The 9,249-nt window shown below is 40.9% G+C and overlaps 1 protein-coding gene across 31 annotated transcripts in view; it reads left to right on the forward strand.

Moving 5' to 3' along the window:
* Positions 1-7,869: 7,869 nt before the first annotated feature.
* The window catches only part of ptprdb (protein tyrosine phosphatase receptor type Db), a 151,766-nt gene continuing 150,386 nt past the window's right edge, over positions 7,870-9,249 (forward strand). For 19 of the 31 annotated variants that reach the window (XM_032544695.1, XM_032544737.1, XM_032544788.1 and 16 more), the window contains exons 1-2: positions 7,873-7,979; positions 8,135-8,248. The gene's annotated coding sequence lies outside the window, so the exon portion shown is untranslated. Of the gene's footprint in view, positions 7,980-8,134; positions 8,249-9,249 lie in introns of all 31 variants that reach the window. The other 12 variants (XM_032544762.1, XM_032544780.1, XM_032499190.1 and 9 more) reach the window with 4 other exon arrangements.

Raw genomic sequence — 9,249 nt, forward strand, 5'->3', positions numbered from 1 at the left:
TTGGCTATGGTTCTGCCTGTGATGTTGTGAGTAGCTCAGCTTAATCAAGTAGAGTAGATACAGGTTTGCCTCATGAGAGTTTTCCTGAAGGGAGGGGCTGGTTAATCCTAAAGTGAACAATGGGTGAGATGGTTCTGCAGTGAAATGACATGTTTATAATATTTGGAGTGCCTATTGTAATGGGTAAACATATATGTAAAAAAAAGTAATATTAGCAGTAATGAATCTCTCCAATTGCAATAGTATTGTGAGAAACTTAAGGGCTTGTGGTGCTTGCTCAGTTTAGCTCACCCATGTAGGTGGTATGGTCCAATTGGGGAAGCTGAGTTATAAGGGCATCAGTAGAAGAAAGGAGTTTTTTTTTTTTTTTCCTTCCTTCTTTTCTGTGGTATTTGGCTATGCAATGGCATTACTTGCTGTTATGTGGCCTGCTGTGAGATGGCATTACTTGCTTTTATGTTGCCTCAGTTTAATGATTTTGTAAATAAACACACAAATAGAGGACTTAAACCTCTTCTCTAGTCGGCAATCATGACATTGACCTAATGGTGTAAGGTTACGTTAAGGTTCTATTATCTGCTGTGTCCGAGCCTTAGGTCCTAAGGTCAAGAGTCAAACGATGTAATCAACCTCTAAATGGAGGCTCAGTTGGTGAGGTGATGACCATGTACTGGCAGAAGAGGATACAAGGTAATATTAATGGCGTCATTGATAGTTGCAATCATCTTGAAAGAAACCCTTAAATCACACCCCACCCCTATGAGGCAAACACCACTGTGAGCTTTTGTGGAGTAATAGTCTCTTAGTTTAGTCTGCTTTCTCGGACATTTGACTTTAAAAACAGTCTGAAAAAAGTGATTCTTGCTGGAAAATGAATTTATATATGCATTTGTTCTTCATAGTAGTGTAACCACGTCCTACCAGTATAAGCACTTTTAATCCCAGCACAGACAGTTAAAAAAAAAATTTCTCTGACCAGTCCGAACACTGCTGTGGTCAAAGGGTGAGTTAAACCGCCGCCTCTAAGATAAAATTCAAAACCAATCAGAGCTGATCCCATTCATAACCATTATGCTCTGAACTGGATCGATAGTGACAAGGTCTGCAGCTCATCGCTCTGGGCCGTGTCAGCACAGGAAGCCCTAATCTATAGCAAAATGGTTGGCCTCCAGCGCAAGCTGAAGGAGGCACAAATAAATGAAACATGGATGTTTATCAAACTTGGTAAGAGTTATTTAGATATGTGTGTGATTAAGTGTTTGTTACTCTTTGAACACAATGTGAGCCAGGGGTTTATTAGAAGGGAGGGTGTGTGTGTCTCTGCATGTGTGCATGTGTTGTCTATTTTTCCCCTTAATGACGTTTGAAATGCTTTTTTATTTAAACCATGTTGCTTTGGTACCCCCTGAGCTTTCAAACCCCTGGGTGGTCGATATGGCCTAGTTTTTGAATTTCCTGCTGCACACGGAAAGGCACACAAACAACTGGCACACATACAATGCACCGTCAGCCAAACTTGCACACAGTGCACACAAGGCAATTTAGACCTTGTAAGCGAATGAACAGAACATGTATGAAGGTATTTTGTTCTTTCCTTTTTCATTCCAGAGAGGACAAGAAAAGCATCTAAGGAGGTGAGAGAAGAGGAGGAGATGAGGATGGGGGGGAAAGAAGGAGAAAAAGGAGGGAAAGACAGAGTATAATAATGTGTCACATTATATGGAGCCAAGCCAAGACACACGCTGTGAATAATCTGTGGTGGTTTTTTGCTGAGCCGGTTGTTGTAGCATTAAAAATATAATGCCAGATATGTCCCGGTGTCTGGCTGCCTTAATGATGACAGCCCAGGGGATGGATAATTAAGACAAAATGATGAGGAGTTTGCCTCTATGTAGTTTTAATAGTTCTTCAATAGGTCTTATTCAATGTCATTGTATAGGAAATTGATACTTTGACCAACTATTGAGATAGTACAACTCTATCAGTCGGCGATGCCACTATGAAGGACTATTGTACACTGAGCAGGAAAAAAAAATTGTCTTGCAAGGTGTTCTGACTATACGAAACTGCATATTATGTGTCATTCAACATGCTAATTCATGTAGTCTCATAAGTGAAAAGTTGAATTAAATAGATTCTACCAATCTACAAGGTGTGCAGCTGTTTAATACATTAAAACACAGGAGAACTGCCTGCCTAGCCAAGCCTGCATAAAAAACATGGACAAAGAATCTTTTCTTATTATTTGGGTGAATCATGAAAGTGAATACTGATGGACAGATGGATACAGATACAACAGCCGGTGCATAGCAATAAGAATTATCACCTTGAAATGCAGGTTTAGACCTGAGTCCCAGAGTGTCTTAAATAAACCGCTCTTAAGCCAGCGTAGCTTTTACTGGGAAAGTCTGAAACTTTAAATCCAGAAAGTAAAGGCTTTATAATATGCACTTCTGTCCTTCCTTATGACTTTCTCTGTCTGCCCTTAACAAGGAGACACAAAAAACGATCTGATTGATTAACCAATTACCTAACTGACCAATTGACTCATTGATTCACATATAGGGAAGTGTCTTTTAATGCTAGCTGTTGTTGCTTTTAGTAAACAGTCTCATGTGGTAAACAGTTGATCACAAAAAATGCAGAGAGTTATATAGTGTGTATGGTATACACGGATCAATATTCCATCATATCACAAAAAACCCTTCGATGATCCCACATACATATACATACGGATCCACTGAGATACACAAGTACAAAGCTGACACACACAAACACACACACATTTCATCCCACATGCTCTGCAAATAGAGAGCAGGATGTTGCAGACATTTGAGAGAGAGAGAGAGTGTGAGAGAAAGAGCGTGCTAGGGGTAGGTGGACAGATGAAGTGGTGACTCAGGAAAGAGATATGAAAAGAAACTATTCAGCACTTGGAATTATTCTTCCTCCTCCTTTCTACTCGCTCACTCTCTGCGGAAGGTAAACGTAGCATGTGATAGACATGGATCTCACCATGGCCTTTGCCCTTATTCTACTTTCTCCATCCATCTTCTCTCCACTCGCTCCTGTCCTTTCACTTTCCTGTCATTCTGTCTGTCTTTGCCCTCATGCCAGAGAGTGTCCAAAAGCCACTTTTACCTCTTTTACACTGACCCGGGTCGGACCAGGGTTATCTGACCCATGTTCAACCCTTCTTTTGTCAATTCAAACCAAGCCAGTCAACATGGTCTAATCCCTGATCATTACAATTCAGATGTGACCAGGGTAACAACCCAGGAGCTATGCATTCTAATAACCTCACGTGCAGGAAATTGCCGAGGAGTTTACAAGTCATATTCAGTGAACAGCTAAATGTTGTCACATACTCCAGTCCAGCTGTACACCACCACAACTAGTGTTTTACACTTGAATTCCACATTGTACGATAGGTTCTCTGCAGCCTCTCTCTGCAGAGAAATGCACAGACAGAGAGAGAGATAGATGTGCATAAGAGAAATAAAGGTTATTTTATGATTGTTTTACAGCAATTGCGTTTTAAAGCACAAATAACGTATCCTCTTTTTGTGGAGAAATGCACTTAAAGTTACATTCCCCTCTGCATTTGATTCATTGACGGTGTAGCAGTAAATAAGGCAGTAGGGTACTCTAGTATCAATTTATGTCTAGTCTCGCATTGCCAGATCCATCTCTACAGCGCTGTGGAATAAGGTCTGGCTACACCACAGAAACATTCTAGGATCGGAGAAAAAATGCCCGGACGTGCTGACAGTTGCTCTGCAAGATAATCTCTGGAAGGAACTTGTTTTGCAGCCCGCAAAAGAAAACATCACACAAAATATTGAGTTAACTCTTCACACAAAACAGAAATGTGAGCTATTTAAATAACTGGACACATGGTTAAATGTAATTTGCTCTAACTAGTGTATCGGCGTGTGTACTTCGTCCACAGTAATCCCGCCAGTCGGTCCCAAAACATCCCAGTTAGATAGTACATGTTGTAGACATGTTCCCAAAAGAACCAAGCAAGCCTGTCGTATTGCACAATCCAAATTGTCTAGCCTGGCTACTCTTTGTCTAATATCATTAAATGCTCTTTCTCTGCAAATTTTGGTATGTAAGTTGCGAGGTAAGTTAGCATTCCCATGAGTCTGTGCAGTTCATCCCTGTTTTAGAGGGGTTGGCATATTTTGTATGTCTTTTATTTTTGCAGGTTCTGGTCTTATGCCACTGTCTGTGTACAGGTTGCCAAAGAATGAGATACTGTTCCGCTTTATCATGCATTTGTTTCTTTTGAACACCATACCTGCTTCTGCGGCCCGTTCCATCAGGTTAATCAGGTTCCTGTCGTGCCCTTCTTCATTTTTTCCGCATATGGCTATGTAATCAGCTAAACTGACCACACCATCAAGCCCCTCCAGGATCTGGTCCACCTTGTCATGGAAGAAATCTTGAGATGCTTTCAGTCCAAATGGCTGAAGTTTCCAACAGGATCTACAAAATGGAGTGTGAAACGTTGTCAAGACTTGCGAGTCTTCATCAAGCTCTATTGACCAGTATCCTGCTTTCACGTCAAGCTTGCTGAAAACCTCTGAATTTGAGAATTTTGGATTCAGTTTCTCGACCCTAGGTATCTTGTGTGGGCATCTTTTCAGGCTGTCATTCAGTTTTTGTGGGTCCGGACATATATACGTAAAGATCCGTCCTTTGTGCTGTACGCTGGGCTGCAGCACCAGTCAGCAGAACATCCTGCTCCACGAGTTTGTTGTTGATGTGGATGCTGCATTTCCGTGGTGAGTTTATGAATGGCTCGGCGTCATCCTTCAGGATGAATTTTGCAGTTCCTATAAAATTTCCTATTTTATCAAACTGATTCAGATATGCTCTTTTGAGAGTTGAGGGTTGACCTCATCACAGGTAGTTGTTTTCAGTAGTTTTGCTTGTTGTTTGTTTTCTTTCCTGTCATCCATTTTTTCTTTAACCGTGATCCCATGCACAGTCACAAGACTCAACAGTTCACTCTTGGGTAGTCCAAATACTATACAGCTGGTCCTGGTACATCCACAACGTAGAACTCGGCATTTTCCATCTGGACTTGTGTTGGCATGGGATGTTGGTGGTTCCAAAGCAAGGGATCTCATGACAACTGTAAGCCGATAGTTTCAGGTTGTTTTTCTTCAGTCTTTTTGTATGCACATGCATTGTTTCCGTACATCTGTCTGAATGTGCGCAGTGGAAGAGTGTTCCCTGATGTTCCTTGGTCAATTTTCAGGTGAAGTGTATGTCCATAGCCTGTTACATCAGGTGGTCTCACATTCAATGTTGTGTAGGCTTCTTCTCTAGGCGATTTACTGTTGATACTGTACATGCACTTTTCGCTGGTTGTGATCAAGTGGAATTGCGTCTGTTACATGTATTCTTCTTCTGGCTGTTGACTGTCAACCACATCAATGTTGGAATAATGCTGTAGCCTGTGTCCTTTCTTATTTGTTTAATGTTTGTTTTGTGGTGGACAAGACTTACTTATTTTCATTGCATTTGAGTTTTGTTTTTGTTGCCGTCTGTTTTTCTGCAGCATCTCGCCTGGTGTCCTTTTATGTCACACGCAAAGCATTTGTCATTGTATGCAGGGCACTGGTGCGGTTTGTGGTTTGTGCCACAGTTCTGGCATGTTCGTCCTCTGTGTATTGCATGAACTTTTTCCGAAGTCTATAAGCCCAGCTGGTTTAACTGTTCATTCCCTGCTGATAAAGCTTCATATTTCCTTCCTTCTATTAACACATCAGCACATTTCAACGCTGAAGTTCTGGTTAACATTAAGCTTAATATGATCCTCAAAAAAGTTCCACAGAATGTCAGGCTATTTTCTGTCGTCATCGCTGAGTCCGCCAGCATTTTAGTCCTTCATTTCTGATGCCTTGGCAGATCTTCCTAGCTTGTTTAGCTTCATCCTCTATTTCCTCATCATCTAGGTAAAGACACATTTTCTGTTTAAATAATGAGAAAGCTTTATTCAGATCCGGATCGGAACTGTTTATTGTCAGTAAATGTGTTGCCATTTTGTCTTTCCGGGTTTGCACGCACTTTTGTTGATCCCCTTAGCTACCTATCTTGCTCCCGCTAGCTGCTTAACTTGCCTACTTCTCACTCACCAGTCTCCCAATAGACTCACGTCAGGCACAGAGCGGGTCTTTTACCACTGCTACCATGAAGTGTTATTTATGAATCAATGATGAGGACTTGAGGATATATCCAACGTAACTTTACTTCCACCTTAGGACACATTACATACATGTAGGTATGACTACGTTATTCATATAGTGCATATCACTCCGCCTAGGGTTGTAATCTAGTTCCTAGTAACATATCACAACAATACGTTCATGTTTAAAAGCACAATGAGGAAAAAGTGTGCAGTGACCTGTGACAACTATGAGCCTCCATTTCCAACTAATGTCACCCCCCCAGGATCAATAAAGTATCTCTTCTTCTTCTGTGACATAATTTGTCCCTCCCGGTTGTTAGTGACGTTGTCTGGTCATATGCAAATCACATTAAAACTGGCCCGCGTCCAACCCACCTCACCACCTGGGTTGTGAAGCTGATCCAGCCCTGGCTGAGCCCTCAGTGTGAAAGGGGTATTTGTGAGTAGCAGCAATCAACCAAGCCAGGATTGCAGTTAATGAAAGAGAGGATCGTCAGGAGATGGTACCCAAACCTTTTGCTTGCAGAATATTTGATATGAAATTATCATATGAAAGTGAAATGAAAAACAAAAGTGTAATACTAGTGAAAAGAAATTCTGCTGTGGTTGGCACTGTTGCCTCACACCAAAAAAGAATTGGTTTGAAAATGAAATATTAGATATACATATTTGTTTTGTTGTTGTTTTTTAACTCCTGCTAATGTGAAGAAAGGAAAGTTTCATCTGTGTTATTTGGACATTTTATTTTTTGCTCTCCATGTTGTCATGTTCTTTTTTCTGAAAATGTCAGACATCCTAGTATGTTGTACATAACATGATGTAGACTACAGTGCCAGTTTTGAAACGAGGCGTTTTTAGAAATTCAGTTGTTACATAAAGGACTGTTATCACTGTAGGAAAGCCTTGTATGTGTAATTTGGCAAATGTACAATCTAAATGATACACTACTGACATGTGGTTATAGTACCAAGTTTGTTTGCTGGCTTTCCTTTATGTTTTCTCTCTCGTCTCTATATATATATATTCCCATGGAAATCGTGTACCCGAGGTGGTAAGCCACAGATGTTGACGCATCTTGTCCCATAATCAATTATGTTAGTGAATTATGGGTATAAACAATATCCAGGCTCAATAAATATGTGGCGGAAATAAGTGGAGGATTGTTTAATTAAAGTTCCACTCTCTCACACTGCACCTCTCTCTTTCTCTCTCTCTCTTTCTCCCTCAATTGAATTCAAAGGGGCTTTATTGGCATGAAAGTTTCAATAACAATGTTGTTAGCCAAAGCTTCAACATGGAATTTGTCCAAATATTAGGACCAAATCCGAACAGTTATGAATCTACTTGTATGGCAAATATGAATCCCAAATATGAAGACAGATGTTATTAAGCAATATGAGGGGGGAAACAAAACAAAAAACAATAATAAAATAAATTAAATTCTAAGACATCTTAATAAGACATATTTGCTAAATATAGCTATAATATATATATATATATATATATATATATATATATATATAAGACTATGAAAATGAACACAATATTACAATTTAATAATTTATATACAGTATATATTTTACTTATGTTATACTCTCTCTCTCTCCTCTCTCTCTCTCTCTCTCTCTCTCTCTCTCTCTCTCTTCCTCCTCCTGAGCTTATCTCGGTGCGCATCGTCAGCATCAGTTTGAAGTGAGATCTGACAGCCGCTGCCTTGCCCGGTCCTTTTTCCATTCCTTTCACTCTCTGGTGATCATCGCAGCTTGTTTAAGAGGTACAGTTTCGGATCAGTGGGCTAAACGTGTGTAATTATTGATGTACTTTTTGGGTGGTGGGGAGGGGGGGTTGACCTCAATTGCCGCCCGGGATGTAAGAGTCTATAGGCTGACGTGCTTTCTGTCAATGTGGTCTCACCTTTTCTCTTTGCAGTTTGAGTCGGGACTGTGGGAGCGCGTCTGATCGCTGTCTTCAACTTGGGGTGAAGAAAGACAGGGGAAACTCCTCGGGATTCTCCGTCCACCGAGCTCTTTTCCGGATATTCTGGTGAGCACACTTTGACCAAATTGCTGCTTTATTTATTTATTTTTTTAATCAATTTTCCGGGCAAACGTCTAAAAGTAGTCGATCTTTTTCTTGGCTTATTTTAAACGGGCGCGTCTAAATGACCCGGGCACTTTTGTCTTCTTTTTAAAGATCAGCGTGATAGCCTACATGAATCGTTTGCTCGTGCCAAGAACTGAAATAGACAGCGTGGTATCGCAACTCGTTCACTACTTTCTTTTAAATGTGTACCCCATGGCAACGAAGTTCGCGCTCATTAGCCTATGCATGGAAATGAAACGTGGCCATTTGGACAATTATCAGTCAGTGATTCTTATCGCGGAGGGTGAAAAGAATAGAAACAGCCGTCCAGGGTGAGGGAGTTGGGAGATATTAGGTGATTGGGGAGGGATTGAGGAGTGTGAGAAGAATTTGAGGGATCCCTCAGGGAAGCGCTGCATCCCTTTCTTTTATGAGAGGGATTTTATTACTCTTTTATTTCTCTACTATGATGACATTGCCTGATATTGTTTTAAAACCTCTACTTGAAATGCTGTTGTCAGTGCCATTACTCCCTACATTCTACGGTACTGCTGTCTCTGCTGCAGGCAGAAATCAACGGGACCATTTGCTGCTTTTATTGTTGTGTTTATCAATTAAGCTTGTCTATAATGGAGATATCACTCTTCCTTCAACATAAAACATTACTCTCCCACACACCATCCGTTAGCATCTCACCTCCCACATAGCCACACTTGCTGTCCACAGCCGATAATCTGGTTATGTGCCACCATTTGCACTAATAGAGAGTCCCTACTTAATGTAATGACAACTCGATCTGTCAGCCCGTGCACAGCAGAGGGCCGCTTAAAGGCTCATAAGCGGTGTCATCAAGGGCAGATTGAGATGCCATAAAGACACAGAGGACATGACAAAGTGCCTGTGGAGGTTGTTTGAGTAGTTTGTGAAACATGTACAAGAATGTGTGTGTGTGTGTGTGTGTG

Source organism: Etheostoma spectabile, chromosome 2 (assembly GCF_008692095.1).
Source record: "Etheostoma spectabile isolate EspeVRDwgs_2016 chromosome 2, UIUC_Espe_1.0, whole genome shotgun sequence".
NCBI classification, from domain to species: Eukaryota; Metazoa; Chordata; class Actinopteri; order Perciformes; family Percidae; genus Etheostoma; species Etheostoma spectabile.